Genomic DNA, 27,863 nt, shown 5'->3' with positions numbered 1-27,863 from the left:
GGTGATCTTAATATAATCGTTTCTGTATTAGAATTTTTTTAACGAAACACCCTTCAAAGATTAGAGAATCCACCTCACAACTACATAATTTACTCTTCAATCATTTGGACAAATTTGTTGTGTTAACATAATTTTTGTTTTGAGTAATTAAAAAATACTTAAAGCTGCTTGATTTAATATCTGCTCTTCAAATGTCTTCTTTCAATTAGAGAACCACAGTAGGAAGAGAAGTGATAAATAATTTGTTTTTTCTTTGTAAGACTGCATAAATCCTGGAAGGTCAGATCTATTGGAATTTTCTCATAAGGAAATTTGTGAAAATTACAAGGAAACAAATGTAAATGTGTAACAGAGTTATATAGTTCATTGAAATTAAATTGTCTAGTTTTAAATATTTCAAATAAAAATACCAATTAACTTTATCCAGGGGGAAAAGCATCAGTCTCTGTTCTTTCCCAATCCCGCAACATTTCACAAGCAGAGCTAAATCAATTTCCAAATTAGGTTTACTGGATTCTGCAGTAAAATAAAACCACTTTCTGTATGGGCTCTTAGAGGTTTGTGTCCATGATTGTGTTAAATACTACTCAGTTTCTTTCATTGTCTTGGTAACATGCCGTTACCTTCTATCTGTTAAGTTTAAAAAGCAACCATCTTTTAACACCAACATTATACCCTTCAAGGGAAATTATTTTCCAGATGTTTACCTGTGACATGAAGTGCATGTAAAATGAAGCCTGTGTAATATTTATTACCTTTCAGTGTTGTGGGATATTGCAGAAATGTTTAATTTGTCACATTTGCCTCTGCAGTAGGGGATCTGCCGGGCCTGAGGGAAATGCTTGCGGGGTCCTGACAGTAAGGGGCAACAGTGTAATTTTTATGGACAGCTTCCATCATTCTGCATTGTACCTGACATCACGCCATATTGCATTTTGGGATGATTTGCTATCTTTAGATGAAGGCTTAACTCAGTGAATTGGGGGAGGTGGCACATTGTGCCTGCAATGTAATCTCAGGCGTCCCACGCACAAACATAAGACGAAATTGGCATCTGGCCTTACTTTAACAGGTCATTTGACAAGGAAATATATAAAATTAGAGTAGATATAGCTATTATAGGCTATCCTTTCAAAAGTGCACTGACAGGTTTCTATTATGTGAAAAAGAAAAAAATCAGTAGTAATTATCTGTTTCAATTACAATCATTGCTTAATCGAGTCAGATAAATTATGCTGGAGTAATTAATAATAAATGTGTGTGATCAGATGGCTGTTTATTTTCCATTAATCATTTGGTATAGTAATAATGCCTTCAATGCAAGTACATTTTTATAAACCCTTTGATTTCGGTGCAGCGTTAAGTACAGGTACAGGAATTTAATAACCTCATCTACTCTAATTTTGCTTATTTCCTTGTTAAATTACCTATTAAAGCTATCTCAAATGTCAATTTTGTTTTATGTTTACGTGTGGAATGCCTATTGTGATTACATTGCGATTGATAAGGAACTACTGTAGTTGTTTAAGAAACATAACGTAAAGGTGGCCATAAAAGTAATTAGCTGCTACTTGTTTGTGATAGTTTGCTGCTAGCTAGCTAAGTAATAAATGTGTTTTCATGTCATTTTTTAGGAGTTGGGTGAACTTATGGATGCTCTTATTCAAACAAACATTTAGGACAGTTTACTTAGTTATACTCAGTAAATAAATACAGGCTGTTTGTGCCATTGTCTTCACAGCCTGACAATAGTCAGGTGTTGATACCGAATACGGATGTGTGAATGTGTCTGTCTCTCCTCTGGCACGCAATAAAGCAACTGAACAGTCAAACATCAGCGGAATAAACAATATTCACAATGTAGCCTACTGTAGGCTATTGTGCTACCATGGAAAAATTGACGATACATTTGCACAAACAAATATATTGGAGGAAAACTGTTTTAATGATAAAACAGCAATGAAATGACAAAGACCTATATTCCAGAACTCTGTGCAACACTTTGTTCAGATGGTCAGTGTATTTTTTGCAGAGCTCTGTGGTCAGCTTGTAAATCTATAATGTTTGGACAGCTGATATGAGTTCCGCTTTGCTCTTGGGTTTGGCTTCACAGCGACATACTCCTCCATTGGATGCCAAACCAGCTAAATGGAATTCATATCAGGAGACCTTGGTAATGAAAATAGCAAATTTGGAATACATTCACTGCAGGCTTACATTTATACATCTGATTTAATGACTGTTCAAGGTACTCACGATACTGTAGTTTTGATCCAGTTGATTCCTTTCCTTATCTTTTAGTACACACACCGCGCACACTAAAGTATCTTCATCCAAGTAGTGGAAAACCAGCATACCTTGAAAGAAGTGGTGTGTAGAGCTCACAAAACATTCTCTGATGTATTGCCTTTTATCATGTGTTCCTCATAGAACTAGTGGTCCATAATCCCTGGGGCAATAGGTGTAAATGCATTTGCCATGATCAGTAGGCAGCTGAATGGAGAGCATTTATAACAGTAAGACTACACACAACCTACCCTCAAAAATTAATAATGATCCTGGACCCTGGTGTGATATCCCGCCCCACACGTGAACTTTGAGTGGATGCTTGACCACTGACTTCACTTTGCTGGTATCACCTGCTTTTTTGTAGCAGCATCTAGATTCATCAGTGAATAGAACATAGTCAAACTTGTCAGCGGAAGCTATCTATGCTTCGCCCTGCTGCAAGCAAAGCACTTCATTTTTTTCACAGGTCAATGGGGCAGTCCTGAAACAAATCAAATTTTAAAAATTGCAAATGTTGGGCAATAAAAATATAATTATGGCTGTAAAACATTGAGGGGCGGCACGGTGGTGCAGTCGGTAGCACTCGCCTCAGCCAGAAGGTCCTGGGTTGGACTCCAGCCTGAGCCTTTCTGTGTGGAGTGTGCATGTTCTCCCAGTGTACGCATGGTTGTCCTCCAGGTACTCCCACAGTCCAGACCACATCATACCAGTAAACCTGCCATGTCACAGCACTATGAAATACTGATTAGTTACTCTGAGCAATTAGATACTCTGAGTGAGCTATTCTGAAACCACTATAGATGATATATCTGCCCTTCAAGTCCTAGCAAACTAAATTTGGATTTGAGACTCTAAATTGCCCATAGGTATGAGTGTGTGAGTGAATGGTGTGTGTGCCCTGCGGTAGATTGGCAGCCTGTCATTACATTACATTACAGGCATTTGGCAGACGCTCTTACCCAGAGCGACGTACAACAAAGTGTATAACCATAACCAGGAACAAGTATGACGAAAACCCTAGAGAGAAGTACCGGTCCAAGTGCAGGGAACAACCGCATAGTTCAACTTGAACCCTGAAGGTTAAACTGTTTAACACTGACACAAACGAGAACAGCAACAATGCAGTCTATGCAAAAATACAAGCAGTAGTTAAGACAGGTGCATTAACTAAGTCACCTACAAAACAGCTACCTAGTTACAACCCTAAGCTTACAGTCATTTACAGGGAGGTAGGGTGGGATGGGGAGAGGTGCAGCCTGAAGAGGCGAGTCTTCAGTCGTTGCTTGAAGTGGGTCAGTGTCTCAGCTGTTCTGACCTCCACGGGGAGGTCATTCCACCATCGTGGGGCCAGAACAGACAGGAGACCTGTCCACGGTGTATTCCTGCCTCTCACCCAGTGCAACCTGGGATAGGCTCCAGCACCCTCCACAACCCTGCCCAGGATAAGCTGGTATAGATAATGGATGGATGGTTGGATGGTTATTCACTACCAATTAATCCCTTTGCGCACATTCCAAATCTGGCCAATCCTTGCCCATTTAGGGTGTACCATATTTAAAGCTGTGTAACTCCAGATGTGAGCATCACAGAGACTTGAAAAATGGCTTAAATGACGCAAGACCACTTACAATACTAATTTATACAAGTTTATATTCATAATTTAGGAAGAAAGTGCCACAAATGCAATTTTGCAAAAAAGCAAGAATGAATTTGCTCTTTTTTAGTTTGCAATGAAATACCGAGAGATTGCATATATACAGCAGATTAAATTATACCAAAGGTTTTCTCATCATTGCATTCACTTACGCATTCACGCTGTGGTAGCAGTAAAATGCACTGCACCTGAAAAAATGTTGTGAATGATTTTTTGTCATTTCTTGGGAAATATTATTATTATTGAGGGCTTCTGAGCATAGCTAAGCCATATGTTTGCTGATAGACTTAGCTGACATCATTTTCTGGAGTAAAACAGAAGCGGATAGAACTGTATCATTGATTTACTGTCTCTGCGTCTATCTACTGAACACAGATAAGATCACATCATTGTCGTCCTATCCCCATACAAGAAAACATACGAGAGTACAGAGTATAGAAATACAAGAGTTAATTATTACACATTTAGGTACTGTACCGCATTGTGTGACAATATGTTTGCATTATTCTTTAATCTGATATCAATGTTTCATCTTAAACATTCATAAAGGGCTCATTTATATGCTTTATAATGGACAAAAAGCATGTTATTAATTTTTGGATATGTTGCTGGACCCCTAGATATTTTAGACCACTGTACTCACAGACATCTTATAATTCTCACTTGAAAATGATGCAACAGTGAGTTTTTTGAGTCAAAACAGTTGATTTGTAGTGAAATACGTAAATATGTCGTGATTTACAGCAATGCATAATTTAGACATTTTGGATAGACACTGGGTACACTGCTTAGTTTTTGCTTCGTAAAACTTTAGTAGTTGTACATATCCACCCTTAGATTTTATGAACTTGTGGTCAAGAAGTTTTTGATCCAGGACATGTATACTTTAACCTGCTGTATATATACAATCTCTCAGTATTTTATTGTGAACTAAAAAAGAGCAAATTCATTTTACATTTTTTGCCTACACAATTTTGTTTGTGGCACTTTAGTTAATATTCATAATTTTGGAAGAAATAATCTAAGTTAGTATTGTAAATGGTACAAATGTCTTGCTTCTTTTAAGCCATTTTTCAAGTGGTGGCACTATGTGGTGTTCACATCTGGAGTTATAAAGCTTTAAAAAGGGTACCCCCTAAATGGGCAAGGATTGGCCATATTTGGCATGTGCACTAAGGAGTTAAATGAACGACCAGAGCAACAATGGTGGTGCTGCAAAACTCCATATTCGGCATAGTTGTCGTGTATCATCTACTAATGAAACTAAAACAAAGCGTTTCTGTTTTCAACTCATACTTTGGTTGCAGGAGCACGAGCAATGAATGTCTGAGTTGAACAATCTAGGCACGCTGGTGTGCCGACCAGTAGATGATGCGCGCTAAGTGGTTAAATGTTTTTGGCTGGACCGCAACAGCGGGGCCAGCCCTACAAACGCGAATGTCTGTGACTGACTGAGTGAGTGATGAAGTTACACCATTGGTCGGCCGAGTTATGAAGTCACACCATTGGTTGGCCGGATCACGTGTGTTAGGTCCAGCCATATACTAGGTTTCCTAGTTTTGTTTTAAGACATATTTGAAAATAATTGCAAATACATCCAAATGCTCCATAAATGTATTTTCAGATACATTTTGTAATTTAAATAGTATTTGTAAATGCTGAATTTCAAATAAGTATTTAAAAGTAATTAAATACTTTAAATATGTATTTGACCCAGGTCTAGTTCTTTTGCATACTTATTATTTATTCTTATCCACCTAATATGTTGCACACTACTCCTCCGACAGCTTTTAGAGTAAGCTAGACATTCCAACTTCGTAATATGCACGTTCAGAGCGGTGTGCTTGGACAAAGCTTTTTGAAATTCCCATAGAGAATGAATATGGAAGTAAATTTCTAATATTGAGCCATAATACGCATGATGCTATTCCAGAATGACTGTACCTGCCTGGTGCAGTCAGCCGAGAGGAATGAGACAGGAGCTTAGGTTCACACTCCACAATGTTTCATTTTAACCAATCACAAGACAATCACAAGATGATGTTGTCGGGTAACCAGCACGATCATGTTGTTGACCATTGAAAACACTTAGCCAGATAGCTAGGCGGTTGTCGTTCTGGTTTGATTAAATAAATGCATTTCATGTTGTGATTGCACAAACACTATAATGTTAATTATTAGACAACTTTTCCTGTGCAGCCTACATTTCTTCTAAAATATGAACCATTTTACAAGGTTAAAATAACTGAAAATGATAAGAATTGTAAAATTAACTGAACATATGACATCACATGGAAACATCTTGTTCGGCTTTTTCATGAAGCTGCCTCTAGCTCCTATCAACACCAACTAAAAGATCTGGCTGGAAAACCCGACAGCGACTGGAGCCAGCACTTAAGTCTGGCAGCATCCACAAAAACCTGCCTTTCCACCAGCTGCCATTAAAATCTCCACTGACTAGCTGCCACTCCGTCAGCTGCCAGTAAAACTGTCATAAGCCGCGTTTCCACCGCAGGAACTTTACCCCGGAACTAGGAACCTTTTGAGGAACTCGGTGCGTTTCCACCGCAGGAACTAAGGTCTAAATTTAGTTCCGGGGGCTTTATTTTACCCCCCAAAAAGTTCCTGCTCGGGGGGTAGTACTTTCCGAAAGTACAGGAACCTTTTTGGTGGAGCTTGCAGCGCTGAACATTTCTGATTGGTCGAGTACTCGTAGCTTTTGTGTTGTATTTATTTTCCGCCATTACCCGCCATGTTTGAAAATATGCAGCGGCAAACCAATTTATTTTCATAATAACTTCAAATCAAACTTGTATGTTATGCGGCGCAGTAGCCTACTTTTGGTTATAACCTGTCAACGTCTTGGAATTATAACGTGTGCTCTTCTGTTCTTTTCTTGCTTTAGTATTCGTTTTATAAAATGCTAAGCATTCGTGCTGGGACAGCATATTACGTAGGCTACCAAAACATTCAAACGGATTAATTCGGTTGCTGAATATTTTCTTCCGGATTTTCTTTGTTAGCCCGTTGTAATTGACTCAAAACGTTTGATACAGTTATGTGAGGTATGCGGTAGTTCTGCATAATTAACATTGGTGATACAGTACAAGCAAACTGGAAATCACCTTCCGCACTTTTTATCCGGGTAAAATAACAGGTTAATTCTAGTAATCTTCGCTTTAGCTTTTCAGACTGCCGTAATTTTACTCAATTTTACTGCCATTTTTCAATTCCACGAAAAGACCAGGAAGACTGTGGACTCATTTATGGTGCATGGTTCGCATCTGGAGGGCACACTTCGCTGCTCGGCTAGCACTAACTTTGAAGGAAAGCAAACGGTGGCTGTACCACTACTAATTTACATTTTCACGCAAGTCCGAGTTTTCGTTCTATTCTTGTCATTTTGCGATTAGCCTATATGGAATTGACAACGAGAAAGTAATAAAACAGCAAATTGTTTACAACGTGTGCATGTTTTCTGCTGTTAATGAATGTGTTTGAGAGGATATATGAAAATCAATAAATACAAAAGTAACCATATATAGTCATTGTTGGTAACCCGTTGTATATAAGTGGAATAAACCCCTCCGGGCTGTCCCGGTTATTAGAAAATAATGTAGGCTACTTCGGTGGTAGTATGGGGTTACAGAAGAAATCATATGACAGATGGACCGACGACAACGTCAGTGGGCTAATTTGCCTAATCTTCGCGGTACTTTAGACCCCGGTGGAAACGCAGACAACCATTGGCTGAAGGAACCTTTTAGTTCCTGGTAAAGTAGTTCCTGGGACTGAAAGTTCCGGGTAATTTTGGTGGAAACGCGGCTTATGAAAATAAATTGGTTTGCCGCTGCATATTTTCAAACAAGGCGGGTAATGGCGGAAAATAAATACAACACAAATGCTACGAATACTCGACCAATCAGAAATGTTCAGCGCTGCAAGCTCCACCCAAAAGGTTCCTGTACTTTCGGAAAGTACTACCCCCCGAGCAGGAACGTTTTGGGGGGTAAAACAAAGCCCCCAGAACTAAATTTAGACCCTAGTTCCTGCGGTGGAAACGCACCGAGTTCCTCAAAAGGTTCCTAGTTCCGGGGTATAGTTCCTGCGGTGGAAACGCGGCTTAAGTGGAATAAACCGCTCCGTGCTGTCTCGGTTATTAGAAAATAATGTAGGCTACTTCGGTGGTAGTATGGGGTTACAGAAGAAATCATAGGACAGATGGACCGACGACAACGTCGCTTTTTCATACGTCAGTGGGCTAATTTGCCTAATCTTCGCGGGACTTTAGACCGCGGTGGAAACGCAGACAACCACGGGCTGAAGGAACCTTTTAGTTCCTTGAAAAGTAGTTCCTGGGACTAAAAGTTCCGGGTACTTTTGGTGGAAACGCGGCTATGGACACCCACCAGACTAGCAGCCAATACTCCATGGACATCCGCCAGGTTCGCTGCCACGTGTAGCCAACTGGCGGGAAAACCCACCAGCCGGTACAGCGGCCACTGGCGGCCGCCAGCTGACACAAAATGATTACGCCCCAACTGATAATTATTGAGGTTCAAACTCCAGATATTTTTTCTTGCCTAATTTGGTGATGATAGGCCAAATGGCCCCAGACTATTTGGCAAAAGTCGATTGGTTTTGCCAAAAATTGAAAATGGCAAAAATGTAGGAATACTTATATTGGATGGGGAATATATGTTTTGTTTGTCATGAGTCACAGAATCTTGGGATAAAGAATGTAGATTCTAGACCACACGATTCGAGAGTTATGGGCCAAAACGTACATTGCTGCATTACAGCGTCACCATCTGGCCACAAGGTATCATAGGAACACCCCTGCTATGTTTCATACCTCTACGATTTACATTTTCTCCGCTCCTTCTATTTTATGGAATAATGATAATAATAATAATAATAATAATAATAATGAATAATAATAAAAGAACAAAAACAATAGGGATGGACCCCTAAAAAACAACAAAAACAATAGGCCTCCAGGAGCTTTGCTGCTTGGACCCACAAAAATAATTTTAAAAAACAACATGGTTCCAGCAGCTTTGCTGCTTGGACCACGGAAAACAGAAGAAACACAAAGGGTTCTAGCTGCTGCGCTGCTTGGACCTTAAAAATAAAAAAGGAAACTAAAATAATAGCAGCGTCGACCACGTTAGGGCCAGATTTGGATCACAGGCGTTCGCGGTCTGGGCAGTGTCTTCTTTAATAAAACTCAATTAAAAGACCGCAAACATACTGCATATGTTGCAGTATGTCTTCACTGGAATTATTTGAAATAGAAGAGCGAAATCGACTGGACGAATGTTGGGATGTATCATTTCCTGTTGGCATGTATGATTTCCCTTTCTGCAATTTCCTGTTGGGATATAGGATTTCCCTTTAAACGGTATTGAGGACGAATTCTAAGGTGTGCGCTATCAAAGTTGCGCTGTTGTCAACGTCGTTACGGAAGGAGACGCATGTGCAAGGTAAACTGTTTCCGACTGCATGCTGCTCAATACAAGCGTTTTTGTATCTTATTTCATCTTAGTTTAGTTTAGTAGTATTATTTTTGCACTATTTAAAAAATACACAAAAATGACGAGGATAACAAATAATATACAGTGCTGGGTGAGGCAGAGAACCCAGTGGGCTTATTTGAAGCCTCCACCTAAATAATGTTAAAATTTCACAATGTTATAAAAACATAAACTCTTTTATGCCCTTGTCTATACTAAGATATACGTGCCTACTCAAATTTAATGCAAGCGATTAATCTGAACAATGAGAAATTGCGCGATTTGGTGATGTACGCAGGAGGCAAGGAAAAAGCGGCAATGGCTTCGCGTGATCTGTGTGTTGGCAACAGCGGGCGACAAATAGGCTACAGAAGACGACAGCCTACTGTACAGATTGAAAAGCAGTCTGTATATAGTCTTGTACCTTACCAAAAAACTGCAGAAAACATTCGCATGTGTAAACTTCTCGGGCAGTCATGTGGCACATGTAGCTATATTAACATTCGGTCCTTGCCCTTCAGCATTTGATGAAAAACAAACGAGTGAAGACATTTGCACGTGATGGCTGAAGGAAGAGTCAAAATCAAAGGAAATCGTCGGCAAAGTAATAGATTACGCTTTAGGGTCATGTATAGCTAATGATTAGAACAATGTGCATTAATTTTTGTATTCTTAAAATGTTGGACTATTACAGATTATACTCAGGTAAATTCCATATCTAATTTTGTTATCTTGATGCTTGGCTTTATCATTCTTATGGGAGAGTGACAAATATCTGATGATTATTATAATTCTGCAACAGCTTCTTGAAGTGGATGGAAGGCTATCGTAAAACAAGCAAACAAAAACTGTGCAAATGTATGTCAGCAGTCTGATGTATCATCATCACGACTAAGCAGTTTCTCCTTTTACATTGCCAAGTAATGCAGGTGCATAATAGGCACTGTGGGAAAGAGGCGCATTTAAGATCACAAGCCATCACCACCATGATGGATTATATTATTAACAGAAGAAGTACACGTAGAACTAACAACGGCCAGATCTTGGTCAAAGCATTAATAATATGCAGAGGTTTGCACTAAACATAAACACAAGCTGTAAAAGTCCATATACAATGTAAGCACAGCTTCTGGCATGGAAACTAGGCCTTTCATACAAACATGTGAATGATAAAATTCAGCAGGAGTTAAATAAGGTGAATACATGTCTTGCGCCACAAAGGGGAGGAGAACTCAGATAGAAGGGAATGCTTTTTTTTATTAAGGAAAGGAAGGGGGCTTGGAAATAATGGTGTCAAGGAAAGAACCTAAGAAACCAAAGCTAACAGGTGGGAAGTACCAAATTTAAGCTCCACAACAGGAGGAGCTATCAAAAGTGGATAAAAGGAAGCGGGAAGCCCCAGGGGATTTCAGAGTGGTTGGGGAATGATTGAATGTCTTCTCTCTGTGTTATGAATGATTGCTGTTTGTATTGGTCTGTGCAGATCAGCCTGGGTTCTTGTATGTAATCTTTGATTCACTTACAATAAATCCAGTTGCATCAGACTCAGTGGATTGTACTTAGTTTTGAAGAAGTATTCAACAGTGTGAGGAGATCGACCCCGGCGCTTCTGGCCCAGGCTGGGGCCTGTTTTTCCCCCACAGCACCCTATTGTTATTGTCCTGTGGTAACATTACATTTCAGTTCTGCTTCTTCTGGAAAATACGTATAAAACCCACAATTTATGTACTTACACACCTTTGTAGCCTTGTTGAAGGCTATGGCAGAGGTTTAGTTGTTCTCATGGCGGATGTTGAGGTAGCTTGGTTTTCACTAGCTTCTTAGTTGTTGCTTATGCGTTAGATGGATTAAGAGTCTGGACATTTTCATGTGGCGTAGTTGATATGATGAGACAATACTGAAAAGACCCTACTGAAAAGACTTTACATGCATTGGATTAACCCCTTTTCAAATCAAAGCAAAACAAAAACAAAAAAAAAACCCAAAATATTTTATTAACCAAAAATTGGTTTCATAATTAAGTATAAAGTAACACAGTGAATATTAATGGGTTTTATGATGGATGAGAGATGCATCCAGATTTAATTTTTTTTTGGATCAGCACATTGTGGATTTTACTTATATTAAGAATCAATTGATTACAGGCTGTTGCTGAGTAAAACCTATTTATTTCTCAGCAGGTATTGCGTTTTGTATCCACCTAAGTCTTTTGGCAGAAATGAATGCCTGACCATGTTTTTCAATATTGTGTAATTATATCTGATTTGTGCAGTTGTCAGTGGAACCATAGACATATTGTCATGGGGGACGTGGGGGATATGGGGGATATAGGGGATATGGGGGATTCCCCCCCCCCCCCCCATATCTGAGAAAGCCATATCTGACCATAGCAATGTTACTTATCTGACCCTTGTAGATAAGTACATTCAAACACAGTGATGCAGTGGGTAGCACTATCACCTCGCAGCGAGAAGGCCCTGTGTTAAAATCCCGGCCTGTGTTGAGTTTGCATGTTCTCCGTGTGTCCGCGTCAGTTTCCTCTGAGTACTCCAGTTTCCTCCCACAGGAGTGCAAATTGGAGACTCTAAATTGCCTATAGGTATGAGAGTGTGAGTGAATGGTATGTGAGCCCTATGATATATTGTTGACCTGTCCAGGGTGTATTCCTGTCTGGCTCAGTGCATGCTGGGATAGGCTCCAGCACCACCCGCAACCCTGACCACATATAAGCAGGTGTAGATAATAGATTAATGGCTTTTAAAAACACCTTATCTTGTCCCTTACTTTTTGTTTTCTGTTGCAGTATTGAAAGAACCTTTTAGGACTTCTCGTTAAATCTTGGAGAATTTGCTTTTCAAAAGACCTTTTAACTACCCTTGATATCTTTTTTAACTTAGGCATGTGTAATACCATATTCTATTCTATTCTATTATGTTTCTCCTTCTGAGCTGTCCATCTTCTAAATAATTTCTTTTTAAGTTTTAAGCCATCTTGTACTGAATTAGTCATCCATTAGATTATTTCATTGGGTTATTTTTTCTAGCCTTTGGAATGAATTTGCACTGTGCTTCAATTATGGATTCAATTGTGGGGGGAAAAATCTATATTTCTTTCAGTTTTATTATTAAACATATCCAGTCTATGGAACTTGTATAATTTCACATTTTACATAAGTTAACACATCTGAAGTTGAAGATTTTTAAGTCTGAGAATGTTAGGCTTAACTTTCCAACATACCTCAAATGCAACTGCATTGTGGTCACTTGTCGTGAGTGGTTCTGCAACCTCCAATTCTGTCTTATTACACAAAACCAGATCACCCTGTTGCTGGTTGTGGGCATCTGAGAAAGAAATTGGGTATCGATCAAAAAGCAATTAATTCATATCGTTCAAAAAGCAATGAATTCATAACACAGATGACTCAAACTGAACATTAAAGACAATGAGCCCTATTTTAACAATCTTAGCACATGGTCTAAAACGTATGGCACAAGTGCATTTAGGGCGTATCCAAATCCAATTTGCTAGTTTGCAATTTTCATATTTTGAGTGCAAACTAAGGTGTAAGGTTCAAAAGGGCTCCACTTAGTGTCTTAATTAATTAGTAGGTGTGTCTTGGGCATAACCTGGGTGGGAAATGCACTTTTTTTATGGACCAGCCACTGTGTCTGGTAGATTCCTAATTTCTGCCAGCCACTCACTTTGTTACCAGCCACTTTATAAAAATCTATATTAAAGGCTAAATATGATAAAATGATAAAAAAACATAAGCTACAGTTCATATCTAAGTTCATATGTATTTATTCATTTCAAATATTTACTTCATGTTTATTCCTTTGCGCAAATGCAAAATAGATTCAAGAGAACACATTTCTTTTTATATTTTCATATCTTGGATCCTATGCACTTCTGAATCCCAATCTCACCTTACTCTTATGTTACACTGTAGTGCTTATGTTGTATTCATCTTGTGTGATAATTGAAAGTGAACATTCCATTGCTGTGTACTACTACAATGTCCATATACAGTTGAGGCCAAATGTTTACATACACCTATGCTAAAGATATTCAAACTGAGTTTTTCACAACAACGTACATTTCATGTTAGCATACACCAAGTTGACTGTCTCTTTAAACAGTCTGGAAGATTCCAGAAATTGATGTAATGACTTTTTAGAAGCTTCTGATTGGCTAATTGTCATAAATTTTCGGAACTTTTTGAAGGGAAGTTAAGCTCAGGAATTTTGGGAATTTTGCACAATTTCAATATAAAAATCTTACCTTTTAATAGTGAACTTATTTGGGGGGGAATACACATAAAAAAGCAATACTAGGTCTTATGGCATGTTTTGGTTAACAGGATTCCCATTTAATTGAATTGTAACCAGCGTCCCTTTAAAAGTGCAGTGTGTAGAATTTAGTGACATGTAGCAGAACAGACTTGGCAGAAATGGAATATAATATTCATAAGTATGTTTTAATTAGTGTATAATCCCATGAAAATAAGAATTGTTGTGTTTTCGTTACCTTAGAATGAGCCCTTTATAGCTACATAGGGAGCGGGTCCTCTTCCACGGAGGCCGCCATGTTGCACCGCCATGTTTCTACAGTAGCCCAGAACTGACAAACAGCTCTAGAGGGGGCGCATTTGCCTGGGTACCTTCCAAAATAGCTGTGTGTAATAACACGTGTTGTTTACGGCGTCGTTGCCCTTTTTAGTACAGTCTGGCTTGATTGACAATCCATTTATTCAGTAGGTAAGAGCATAAGCTTTCTAATCATGTATAACATGTCTAATTTTGCTTTTGGAATAGCGTTTCATTGGTCAGCCTAATTGAAGGTTTGTTATCATCGCATTCACTTTGTGGTAGCAGTAAAATACGCTGCACTTAACTTTGTTTTCGTAATTTCTTGGAAAATACTATTATTATTGAGGACTTCTGGGCATAGCTAAGCCATATGTTTGCTGATAGACCTAGCTGACATTGTTTTCTGGTGTAAGACAGAAGCGGATAGAAATATATCATTGATAGTGTTGGGGAAGCTACTTTGAAAGCATAGCTTTGCAAGCTACTAATTACTTCACACTGGAAGAAGTTGAACTACAGCAAAGCTACCCTAGGGAGAAATCTAGTTTGGTTAACTAAAGCTACTTAGAAAAAGTAGTTCAAAAACTACTTTGTAAAAAAAATTATCAAATTGGCAATGTACATGTGATAGAAAATTATAACAAAATATAATACAAAAAAGTCACATGCCAGCAAAAAATGCCACTCAATTGAGTTTATTGCAAAAAGTGCCCACTTGTTCACAGGTCATACATAAACCAAAAAAATAAAATACCCCACCATTCATGGGAAAGTGCAAGGAATGTCAGCTTTGGTTTTGTATACAATGTCCATCAGTCAGACACTTGCCTTCCAGAAACTACAGTCCAGGTGGGGGTATTGCACCAAGCAAGATTACTTAGTTAGCCAGGTAACTGGTCAAAGGGGGTTCAATTACAGTAGAGAAGCAATGGTAAAATAAAGAAAAAAATCATTCCTTTCCTTTTTGGCCCAAAATTGTTTGTAGTTTCAGTAGTTAACTACACAAAAAATGTCAAAAAAGTAATTTAACTACTTGAATCACTATGCAAATATGAATGTAGTTGAACTACCAGCAAGCTACTGCAAAATGTAGTTAAACTACTAGTTTAATTACATGTAGTTCACTACTTGCCAACTCTGATCATTGATTTACTCTGTCTATTGAAAACAGATAAGATTTCATCATTGCTATGTAAGTATTAAGCCTACTGCTCAAAATATTTCGGTTATATACATTATTTTCGAAATTGAGTGTCTTTAAATAGGTGAGTGGTACTTTATAATGAGGATATTTCACACTGTAATGTAAGCATTAGTTAGTAGTGTAATAGTTTTTGTGACGCATCATGTCTTTCTTTTTATTTACCATACAACGCTGCTAACATTAGCAATAAAACGCTACCACGATGCGGAACAATTAACAATCATAATTGCTATCTTACTTGTAAGCTATGACCTATAGTTTTACAGACTAAATAACTAAATACAATTTATAAATCTATCAAGGAACCTCATCACATGACACTTAGCAACTCGATGCTGTCATAGACGATGACATCATTTTTGGAACTTATAGGCCACCGTAGCTTCTACGTTGTTGGAAATGGAGGGGTGAGGGGAGGTATTCAGTTGGTTGCAATCTGCAACCTCACCACTAGATGCCACAAAATTCTACACACTGCACCTTTAAATAGGAATTCAGTAAAATTACAACCCTCTGCATGCACAGTGCATTCTCCCATCACGTGTGCAACCCACATTACTGCCAACACTACAGCACTGCCTTGCACCGCCTCCCTCACGGAGCTTCTCCATCCTAGCTCCCCGGTAGTGGAATGAACTCCCTGTCCCTCTTCGAACCTCTCCCTCACTACCATCTTCCACCGTGGTCTGAACGCATCTCTTCAGAATATACCTGGACTAACTGCCACCACTCTGTGAATCATTTCACTTTAAATCCCTCCATACATGACACTCATGTTACATCATGTACCCCCATTCCAGCACATTTTGTAATTTGTATTTGTCCTAATATTTTAGCTTGTTCTTCTCCCTAGTTTGGCTTGGCATAAGTTAGGTCAGAATAATGTTCACTACATTAATTGAACTGTGTTCTTGGCTATAAATAGCTGTACGAAATTAGTATTGTAAAACTTTGGTCTGAAAGGTTCAACTGAACCCCAAGACAACAACAAAGGAACTGGTGAAGGAGTTGGAGGCATCAGATACCAAAGAATCCTACATCGCCATGGCCAGAAAGGAAGAAGTCCCTATTCCAAGACCGGCATAAAAAAGCCAGAATGAAGTTTGCAAGTGATCACCAGGATGAAGATCTAGCCTTTTGGAGGAGTGTTCTGTGGTCAGACGAAACAAAAATTGCACATAATGGCCATAATGATCAATGCTATGTATGGAGGAAAAAGGGTGAGGCTTTTATTCCGAAGAACACCATCCCAACTGTGAAGCATGGGGGTGGCAGCATCATGTTGATTATTTATATATATATGTATATATATATGTGTAGCAAGCTGAGTGCCACCGCTCGGTTAATAGACGAGAGAGACGAGAGTTATTTCAGGACGCGAATGCGTCTTTTTATTTCACGGCCGCCACGCGGCTTTTGGTTTCGTAAAAACACAATGGTAGCTGCTGATTATCGGTCAGCACTTCCTCCGTGTCCAGTCAGTTCCCCTTCTGCCTCCGTAGACCGCCTTTTAAGCGTCCAGGCTCACTGTCGAGGTAATCAGCACATTGTCAATCAATCAAACAATTAAACATCGGTGCTGATTAGTAATCCCCAACAGCTGTGGTGCAGAGTTCCGAGAGCCGCCCCGCCCACTCTCTCTCTGCAGCCAATGCAAAACCACGCCCACCCTACCACATACCCCCACCGCCCGACTTAGGCCGGGGAGCCATCCGGCCGATGACCATGACCGACGGCCTATGAACCACCTTGAAATTAAAGGGCTGTAGAGCCAGATACCAACGGATGATTCGCGGGTTGGTATCCTTCATGCGGTGGAGCCATTGGAGGGGAGCGTGGTCTGAACAGAGGGTGAATGGGCGACCCAGCAGGTAGTAGCGCAGGGACCCGACCGCCCACCGGATGGCGAGGCACTCCTTTTCTACCGTGCTGTACCTCGCCTCCCGCTGGGATAGTTTGCGGCTGAGGTACAGCACCGGGCGATCGACTCCCTCCACCTGCTGGGTCAAAACAGCCCCCAGCCCTCTGTCCGACGCATCGGTCTGCAGGATAAAAGAAAGAGAGAAATTAGGGGTGAATAAGAGCGGCTCCCCGCAGAGGGCTTCCTTTACCCTCTCAAACGCTCACTGGCACGGCTCCGTCCACTGGACCGGATCTGAGGCACCTTTGCGAGTTAAATCAGTCAAGGGGCTGGTCAGCTGTGAAAACGCTGGAATAAACCACCTATAGTAGCCGGCCAACCCCAAGAACCTCCTCACCTCTTTTTTCGTTTTGGGTCGTGGACAGGTCATAATCGCCGTGGTTTTATCCACTAGTGGTTGCACCTGTCCACTTCCCAAGTGGTACCCCAAATACCGTACCTCCGCTCGGCTAATCGCACACTTCTTTGGGTTAGCCGTGAGCCCCGCCTGCCTCAAGGACTCGAGCACCGTCCCCACATGCCGCATATGCTGTGCCCAGCTGCTACTGTGGATGATAACATCATCCAGATAGGCAGCAGCATACGCAGCATGCGGACGCAGCAGCCGATCCATCAGGCGCTGGGAGGTGGCTGGGGCCCCGAACAACCCAAACGGAAGTGTTCGGAATTGGTACAAACCGTCTGGAGCGGAGAAAGCTAATTTCTCTTTGGACTTTGCAGACAAGGGAATCTGCCAATAGCCCTTAGTCAGATCCAGTGTCGAGAAAAAGCCGTACCCAGCCGATCCAGGAGTTCGACGACCCTAGGCATAGGATAGGCATCAAAATGTGACAGAGCATTCACTTTCCTATAGTCCACACAGAACCGAATAGAGCCATCCAGCTTACTTACCAGCACGATGGGGCTATTCCAGGCACTGTGGGACTCCTCTATTACACCCAACTCCAGCATGGCCTTTATTTCTGCCTGCACTAATTTCTTTTTGTGCTCCGGCAGTCTATAGGGACGGGAACGTACCGTCACTCCCGGGGGGGGTGTCGATATGGTGGTGTATGAGGTTAGTGCGCCCTGGTAGGGGAGAAAACACATCCGCAAACCGTTTTTGCAACAGGGCAAGGTCTGCTCTCTGACTTGGCGAGAGGTGGCTATCTGAAAGGGGTGGGGTCTGATTGATTGAATTTGATACCTCTGGCCCCAGCTCGTCCCTCTCCTGATCCACCATTACCAGAGGAACAGCCACCACCTCTTTCCACGCTTTTAATAAATTGAGGTGATAAATCTGTTTCGCTCCCTCTCTATCAGCACGCTTCACCTCATAGTCAACCTCCGCAACTCGTCGTGTGACCACGAAGGGCCCTTGCCACTTGGCGAGTAATTTTGTACTGGAGGTTGGAAGTAATACCAGGACTTTATCTCCCGGCGGGAATTGTCGTAGTTTCGTCCCTCTATTGTAGTGCCTCTGCTGACGTTCCTGAGCCTCGAGAAAATTCTCCCGTGACAACCGACCCAGTGTGAGGTTTGCTCGCAGGTCCATGACGTATTGCACCTCATTTTTGCTGGGGCTTGGACCGTCCTCCCAGCTTTCTTTAACACCAGGAGCGCCGGACCATTTCCTGGCATTCAAATAACTTTTCGCGCGGCCAGGGTCAAATGGCACATTAGCCTTCAAACTGGAAATATTCGCATTGTTCGCTAGATGGCGCTTATTAGACACGAGCTGACAAAGGTTGCCAGCCCATTGTCCTAATGAAATATTTGCGAGATTTTAGACTGTCAGAGTATCAGAGTAAGTTATGTTTTAGTTACGGCTCGGCATTCTAGTCAACACATTGTTGCAATATAAATGTATTTAGAATAAACAGTATGTCTGTATGAAGAGAATGAGTCATGAAAAGCTAACAATAAACAGATTGTAGGGAGGTCAAACCTGTTTTTCAAAAAACAAATTTGACAGTTTATTCTTCATGCATAATATCATAAATGCTAATTATCAAATAGGCTAACAACATATAAATCGCCAATTTGCCAGAATATAACTGTAATACGATTTTTAAAATTAGCCGCTTCCCTCCGCATGTGATCACTGATCACTGTCGTTGGAGGGAAACGCATCATCACCCGTGCGAATTTTAGGGTCGGCTTTTCTGTTTTATAAAAATACATGTAAAAAATATTGTCGTTCAAACGAGTTTTTTTCCGGTGACCAGAAAACATGTAGGCTAGGCTACACTGGCAAGCAGGTCATAGCTGGCTGCGACTATTCGACTGGGGATTCGAAATCCAAAGTCTCTTATTCATCGTAGGCTAATTACAAAAAACACCCATTCGTAACACTGAATAATACCGCAATGTACATAAGACCATGGCAAATATATACATGCAAGAATCCTGTTGTTCAAACGAGTTTTTTCCGGTGACCAGAAAACATGTAGGCTATACAGGCAAGCAGGTCATAGCCTAGCTAGCTGTGACTATTCGACTGGGGATCCAGAAGAAGTCTCTGGAAATCCAAAGAAGTCTCTTATTCATCGTAATTACAAAAAACACCCATTCGTAACACTGAATAATACCGCACTGTACATAAGACCTTAGCAACCAAGTGGGATTTCAAAACTGATTATCGCTTCAGCGCACACACGCAATATTTAAAATATTTTAAAAGAATATAAATAATGATACATTTATTCCTGGTTATTTGACGTGATTCTTGCTTGGGCTGTCAATCCTATGATAGTGTAAGAAAATTGTTCATTACATGTGCCGATCATTAGTAACATTAGTGGTAGCGACCTGTTTCTCCCGATTGGTAACTGTAAATGTATTGCTGAAAGTGGAATAGTAATTATGTGGGCAATTAGTTTCATAAACTCCATAAACCCTATCAATGGTTGCGTGGACATGGTAAAGCACAGAGACGCCTATATTCCCACGCAACGCATCCCGATAGTTTATGCATGTGCTGTTGCATCTACGCAGACAGCGTGAGCAGTCTTCTAACACAGTTCCTAACGTGCAAGGCTCTAATTTTTGAATATGAAACAAGGTCCGAACCTGACTATAAATAAGTAAAACTTAAAAAACAAGTAAAAATGTGACACTTGTATCTTTGTTTTGGGCATGTATCTTTTTACTACTCAGTAGGCCTAAAAGGCCTACTCATGATAATAGCTTCAAAAAAACTACCAGCTATTCACGCACGATCGTTCACGCTCATCTATTGAATCGCCCCCTCACCCCTCCCCCAGCACCAGAATACTGAATTCTTTAGCTGCCTTTAGCGAAACCAGAGCTGATAGTTTTTTCTCTATGGCCCCGAGTCAAACTCAGTAGGTGTGAATGTTCAGCTTCGCAGAGGGGTGTGATTTTCTTCCTCTTCACGACACCAGTGATGGCGATTGGAGACTTCACCTCAGTAGACCTAACTTATATTTTCAAAACCTACATTTTCAACTGTGAAAACAATATTTAAAAATTTCCATTCAATCTATGGATAAGCAAATGTATTTATTCATATCAAATCAATAAACAAGAAAATCAATATAAAACATTAGTAGGCTAAATGTTAATAGTAAACATAAAACATCAGTAATAACAAGCCCAAATCCGCAATAGCTGCGACCGCGCATGCATCCACAGGAGGACACTTTTGTGGACCAACTGACCAACAAACTAAAGAGCTGCTGGTCGCCTATATGCCGCGGAGTTTGTAAGCTTAGCTGCCTTTGCCATCATGTGATTTGACATTGCAAGTTTGGTCGATAGCACATTGCTCAAGATGCCGTCTCATCTTTATACGTGCATGCATGAATATGTGCTTTCGTTTCTAAGTAAGTGAAAAATTACGGTCAGTATAACCATGCTGTGCCATGCTTCGCTAAAGCATCTGAAGTTTTCTGTGTTCTCGGGTGGGGGAGGGGTGAGCGTTGAATGTCCCATACAGATCAGTGGTCTTACCCTTACCCTTAGATTGACATGTGAATGTCCCACTTGAGAATGGTTCACTTGTGCCACGTGTGAATGTTTGAAAGTTGATATCTCTCCAGGGAGAGATAAAATGTTCTATTTGTTATGTTAGCCGACTCAAAAATAATACAAGTATTTTGCTTAACCGTAATTCGTTACGCTACAAAGTATGCCTTGTATTACTTTTAGTTACGCAGCAATCTCTCGCTCTTGCTTATACTTTTTTCTACATTTTTATTCTTTTTTTTCCTATTTAGTTTACTGTTTTTAAAAAAAGATTTTTATTACTAATTATTACTAAATTACTAATATATTACGGAATAACAGCATACACCACACGAACACATCACAAGACACTTCACATTTGAGAAATCATTTTTGATTGTAGGCTATGTAATAGTTACATTTATTGTTCTCTCAAGTAGCCTAAAGGTTAATACTACGTTTTTAAAAAATTGTGGAGTTATACATAATAGCAACTGCAAAGCCTAGCCTAACCGGACATAGTGTCACCACTCGCGTGCTTCCACAATGATTTTTTCCCCCCAAAACCTTTACTCCCTGAAACGAATGTCCCCTATTTCCTGGTCCCTCAAAAGCCAAATGTGTCACGTCACATTTTTACCTCACAGAAAATAGGATATGATACAGCTATAATTTTTTTAGCATATTTTGAAAAGTAGCCTACGTTCACCATCATCTGTAATTTGGCATATATATATATATATATATATGTGTGTGTGTGTGTATACATCAACGAGCAAGGTATGCTTGATCAGAACTCACAGAAAGTCCACTGATAACAAGTGCACTAAATAAACGTAATCCGTCTGGGATAAATGCATAGGAAATTTGCCGAGGGAACCGATGGCAGAAGAAACGTCCGAGTTGGTGTACAAAAAGACGTCTTCACTGAAACACTCTATAAATAAACTAATTAACAGCCGAAACAAACCATGACTAAATATAAACTAACAAACTACGCTATGATTCAAATATATTTTTATCATGCTGTATTGTAGTGGTTTCTTTATTTTAGATTGTTTTTGCAATAGTGTTACAGTTTGTAGTCCTAAAACCCGGAAGTAAGTTGGCATTGGGTTCTCATCAGATTTCCAATGCATTTTTCCCGTGGGGATTTAGTTTTCTGCCGAAAGTAAGGTTTGTGGTGAACGTAAGCCTAAATGAGCTTCACGATTGTTTGTCAACCGTGGATGTCTAAGCTGTCATGTGCTTTTGAAAAGTAGGCTAAGTTTCTATATTGAAACTACAAGAGCGGTCACATTTTTGCAATAACCACTCTTGTCTTACTAGCTCGCATGCACGCTGAGCGTCGAACGCTAAGCGTGAGTGAGCGGCGAACCCATAGAACTCGTAAAACAAAACGTGAAACTGTTTTAGGCATAGATTAACCATAGGTCTTATTTTCGGAAGAAAACTAAATCCCTATTGGAAAAATGCATTGGCAATCTGCCGAGGGAACCCATGGCGGAAGAAACGTCCGGGTTGGCCTACAAAAAGACGTATTCACTGTAACATTCTATGAATAAACAAATTAACAGCCGAAACAAATAGCGCTTCAAATATATTTTTATCTTGTTATATTGTAGTCGTTTCTTTAGCTTAGATTTAGTTTTTGCGATATCATACGCAGCATTGTTGTTGTACGTGAACGTGTCGCATGCAGCCATTGTGCACGAGAATGATAATGCATAAAATTGAAAAAAAAAAAATTTGTTTATGCATTTGAAGACGGATCAATTTTATTTTAACCCTTATTTAGAAATTTCCACTTGTATAATAACTGTAAAAATAAAATGTAGGGCTATGATTTCAGAACACAAGGGAAAGGCATAGGCATAAACAAATGATCACAAAACGAACGCAATAGCCTATAAAAATATTTTTTAAGATCACATATTTAAAACATTATATAATGTATTATTCAAAATAAACATAAACAAATATTTCTAATAACAAAATAAATAAAACATTCGTACAAATATAAATGCGTGTCCACCGCGATGAAAAGTATATCCTTGCGCCTCCTGGTGTGGTGAAGGAAAACTGACTCCTTAGTCTGAAGACGGCCGTAATTTAACAACACTGTTATAACACACACGGAAGTGAAATAAGGTGCTTTTAACATTTTCCAAACGGGACTTTGACATTCCTACTACGCTGGTACGTAAAGAACAAATATTTAGGAAAAGTCAGTGAATGCGGATGATGTAGCTTGCTAGTAACTAAATGAAAAAAATCCTAAACTCTGAAATATCTCAGTGACAGGTCAAATGACCTGTCACAGCGCTCCTAGTGTTAACTAGGTCCAATATTCCCCGAGGTTTTCTACCGAATAATAGCTCAAAGGGAGAAAATACCGTGGAGGCCTGGGGAACCTCCCGCACTGCAAATAATAGAGGGACTAACAATTTATCCAAATTTCGGCTATCGTCGTGAATGAACTTTCGAATCATGGACTTCAGAGTTCTATTAAACCGCTTCACAAGCCCATCTGTTTGGAGATGGTATACACTGGTTCTAATAGAGTGAACGCCCAATAATCCGTATAACTCATTTAGTGTACGTGACATAAATGAAGTGCCCTGGTCAGTCAGAATCTCTTTCGGGATTCCGACGCGGGAGATAATTTGAAACAGAGCTTGTGCAACACTCTTAGCTGAAATATTGCGCAACGGCACTGCTTCGGGATACCGGGTCGCATAATCCACTAAGACCAACACGAAACGGTATCCCTAGGTGCTCCGTTCAAATGGCCCGATGAGGTCCATAGCGATTCTATCAAAGGGAACCTCTATTAAGGGTAGTGGGCACAAAGGCGCTTTTGGGGTGGCCGGGGCGTTCACTAATTGACATTCGGGACAGGACGCACACCACCGACGTACGTCCGTCCAAATGCCCGGCCAGTAAAACCGAGCCATTATTCGGTGTAGTGACTTATCATACCCTAAGTGTCCCGCCATGGGGTTGTAATGAGCCGCCTGGAAAACCATTTCCCGCCGGTTTTTTGGTACCAACTGGGTCGTTTCTTCACCGGTCTGAGCGTCATGACATACTCGATACAACCTGTCCCAAAATAAGGGTGCGAGAGTACTGCATCGAGGCGCACCTGCTGACCATAAATACGCATCACTTAGTCATAGGCAAAGCGCAAGGTGTCGTCCCAAGACGAGTGGGAAATCCTCCGCGGGTTTGAACACAGGACCCCGGGGAGTCTCAACTGGAGGCTCGCCTGGGTCCCTGCCCACCCCGGCCGCGTCGGACGGCCCTGCGTCACCACCGTCAACAGCACACACATCACACTTCCCTATCGGTTGTGATCGCACCCCCAGCATGTGTCTAGAAATCTCCCTAAACCCCGCCCAATCAGTACCCAAGATTAGGGGATGCGAAAGCCGGGAGCTAACCGCAGCCTTCACGATATGCGTTTTTCCCTGGTAACAAATTTCCACGGGTACTACCGGATACTTGTGCACATCTCCATGCACACACCGAATGGAAACCCAGGGTACCTTTACCAATGCCTCGGTTCGAACCAGGTTTTGCTGGATCAGGGACTGCATAGCCCCCGAATCCAACAGCGCCCGGTGTTCACTCCCTTGCACCCTTACCGGGATGCAGTACGCTCCCTCCTGATCGGGAGCGGAAGTGGGCGGCCCGACCACCCGGACCACCTGCCCCACTTCCATAAGTGGACAGTCGCGGCACAGGTGACCCGGCTGTCCGCACCGCCAACACCCCGGTCCGAGCGTCTGAGGAGCCCTCTGTGAGCCGAAGCCCCCCGCCACTGAGCCTGGACCTGGAGAGGGAATCGGAAAAAAGGGGGGATTAGTTTGAGGGAAGGGAGGGGGCAGAGCACTGGGGACAGGAGAGGGGCCAGTACGAGGAGGGGGTCTCCTCCTGGGCGCCGGTTCCAGCCGTGCTTGCTGCTGGGAGCTGGGGTATAGCGCTAGGTGGTCCTCAGCCAGGGTGACCGCCCCCTCTAGGTTAGCCGTTCCCTCCGGCAATCCTTCCAGGAACTGCTCCAGGATGACCTGCTCCACCACACCCCCGGCAGACCGGATCTCCGGTTGCAGCCAACGCCGGCCCATATGAGTTAGCCTTTGAGCGTACACGAAGGGACGGTCGTCCGCCACCAGGTTTGCCGTCCGGAACCGGCGCCTGTAATCCTCCGGGCTGCAGCCCAGTCGGTCCAGAATCGCCCTCTTCACAGTCTTGTAGTCCGCCTGGGCTCCGGGCGGCAGCCCATGTGCCGCCTGTTGGGCTTCCCCAGTTAAGAGGGGCAGGAGGGGTACTACCCACTCCTCATGAGGCCACTGGCATGCCTCCGCTGCCACCTAAAACTCTCCATGAATGCCTGGATGTCGTCTTCTGCGGTCATTTTGGGGAGGTGGATCCGGAGAGGGGATTGGGACGGCGGGTCCCGGGAGCTTGTTTCCCCGGCGGCAGCCAGCTGTCGCAGCGCCTGTGTCTGGAGGGAGGCTTGTGCACGCAGAGGCCTCTGCTCTGGCCATGGCCATGGTGGCGAAGAATCGTCCTTATCTTCTGCCGTCACCATCATTACCGCCGCCAAGTTCAAATTGAACTGTTCAATCACTGGTGCAACAAGCAAGCATTTTGAACTTGACCGACAGCGTAGTAGGAGTAGGCTACTGTGATTGGTTTTTCTCCTGTGAGGAACACAGCGTGTGGCCAATCGCATTTTAGAAAACAAAAAAAAAAAAGATTCAACTGCTGATTTCAAAGCTATGCTTCAAAGTAACGAGTAACGACAACATTCATAGAAATGTAGTGGAGTCAAAAGTACAATATTTATCTTTCAAATGTAGTGGAATAAAAGTCATAAGTTTCCCAAAAAATAAATACTCAAGTAAAGTACAGATACTCTAAAAATGTACTTAAGTACAGTACTCAAGTAAATGTACTTTGTTACTGTCCACCCCTGTATATTTTTATGTGACATATTTTGTCTTATGATGAAAATGTCAATACATTATAATCATTAATGAAGCTAGAATGTTATCTGACGATGCATTTAATGTATTGCTCAAAATAAGTTATATTTTGAAGATTTGCAAATATGCCATACTTTGCATAGCTAGCTAACGTTAGCTGCTAGTATATGAAATGGTGAATACAATGCTATAGGCTAATCTATGCCAGTTCACGTTATGTATGATTACGTTTTGTACTTTAAAAGTAAAATCACTTTTTATTTCATATAATTCAGAGGGAGGATACACAGATCGCCTGTCACATGAACACTCTGTGTTTACATATTATTTCGTCTGTCCAGAATAAACTATTGGGAAAGCACATCCTGTGTCCTGACTGTCACTTCACTCATCCTGATTGCACCGAAGCGAGACATAGTTCGACCCGTTTACACTGGTGCCGTGATCCCGTGGTCAACTGTACAGCTTGATGCTGTCGCCGAGGGAGCAACTCAAAGAGCTAGCAGCGAGTGGATTGAGTGAACGTCAGATATTTGTGATGCCATGTCAGGTATCATTGAAAAGAAAAAGGAAATCATTTACTTTTGTTTTGTGTGTTTTAGAAGAGAGAGACTTTGAAAAACAAAAGGGTGAAATATTTTTTTTGTAATTGAAATCAAAAGACAATAGCATTTGAGTACTTTTTTTTCCTGAGTGAGATTTATTTTTCCCACCCTAGTGTAAACTGTTTATTTGAGTGACAACATTTCAAATTGAGTGGTTTTCTCAATATGTGTTTCTGTGTATTTCTGTCAATAATGTCATGCAAGTATATTTCAATGGGAAATTTCCAATAGTTACTTTTTATGTGAATTTCAACAAGTATATTTGTGACAGGAGCCACTGAACCCAGGCTCAAGTCGCACAAGGTGATTCTCCAGAAATCGCGTTTTAGTTGAAAACACTTTTTTCACCAAAATTCAGTTTTTTGCAGAAATGACTTCTTAAACATGTATACTTTCTAATACCTTAATATCAAACTCGTATTTGATCAGTAAACATGCAAAAAAGTTAAATAATTAAACTCTCTTTCTCTCTCGTCTCTCTCTCGGTCTGCTTGTTGTGAGGGGGCAGGACAATGGGCGGGACATGCATATTAATGACCATTCTGCAGGACATTCTTGCATAAGTAATCAGGAAATACCTTGTGTTGTTTACAATCTAGTCTACTCTTTTACGAGTGATTACGAGTCTCCCAGGAGATTCTATCATGTGTGACAATGCTGGTAATGTGGCTAAAGCTCGCCAAATTACCGAGCTGAATTTAGAATGTGCCAGTGACAAGAACGAATGGATTGACATGGTTACGGATTACTCTGTGGATAGAGGTGATGTATCGGAAGATGGTTTATCAGACGCATCAGATACAGACATTGAGGAAAGCGTACAGTTTTCTGATGATGACCGAGATGAATCCAATGTTGTCGCCGCGGAGGAAGCTAAAGTTTTGAGTTCATAGTTCGACCCGGTTACACCAGCAGCGTGGAGTGACTTTAAATGGTGCGGTGTTCTCAGTGTTCTCACTGAGTATACCAACAACACTGTTCGTGGACATGTTCGCCGGTTGTTCTCAATCCTGAAGTTCTTTCTTCTTACTGAGTATACTGCCAGCGTAATGGCTAAGGAGTTGGTCTTGTAACCTAAAGGTCGCAGGTTCGATTCCCTGGTAGGACACTGTCGTCGTACCCTTGAGCAAGGTACTTAACCTGCAT

The 27,863-nt window shown here is 41.2% G+C and overlaps 1 protein-coding gene across 1 annotated transcript in view; it reads left to right on the top strand.

The window, feature by feature from the left end:
- Positions 1-9,028: 9,028 nt before the first annotated feature.
- kcnj11l (potassium inwardly rectifying channel subfamily J member 11, like) overlaps positions 9,029-27,863 on the top strand; it is a 127,463-nt gene continuing 108,628 nt past the window's right edge. Inside the window, exon 1 of the mRNA XM_035417760.1 lies at positions 9,029-9,429. The gene's annotated coding sequence lies outside the window, so the exon portion shown is untranslated. The remainder of the gene's footprint in view (positions 9,430-27,863) is intronic.

The sequence above is a fragment of the Anguilla anguilla genome, chromosome 5 (assembly GCF_013347855.1).
Source record: "Anguilla anguilla isolate fAngAng1 chromosome 5, fAngAng1.pri, whole genome shotgun sequence".
In the NCBI taxonomy this organism is placed as follows: Eukaryota; Metazoa; Chordata; class Actinopteri; order Anguilliformes; family Anguillidae; genus Anguilla; species Anguilla anguilla.
The sequence above is the reverse complement of the archived record's forward strand: the minus strand, read 5'-3'. Positions and strand labels throughout refer to the sequence as shown.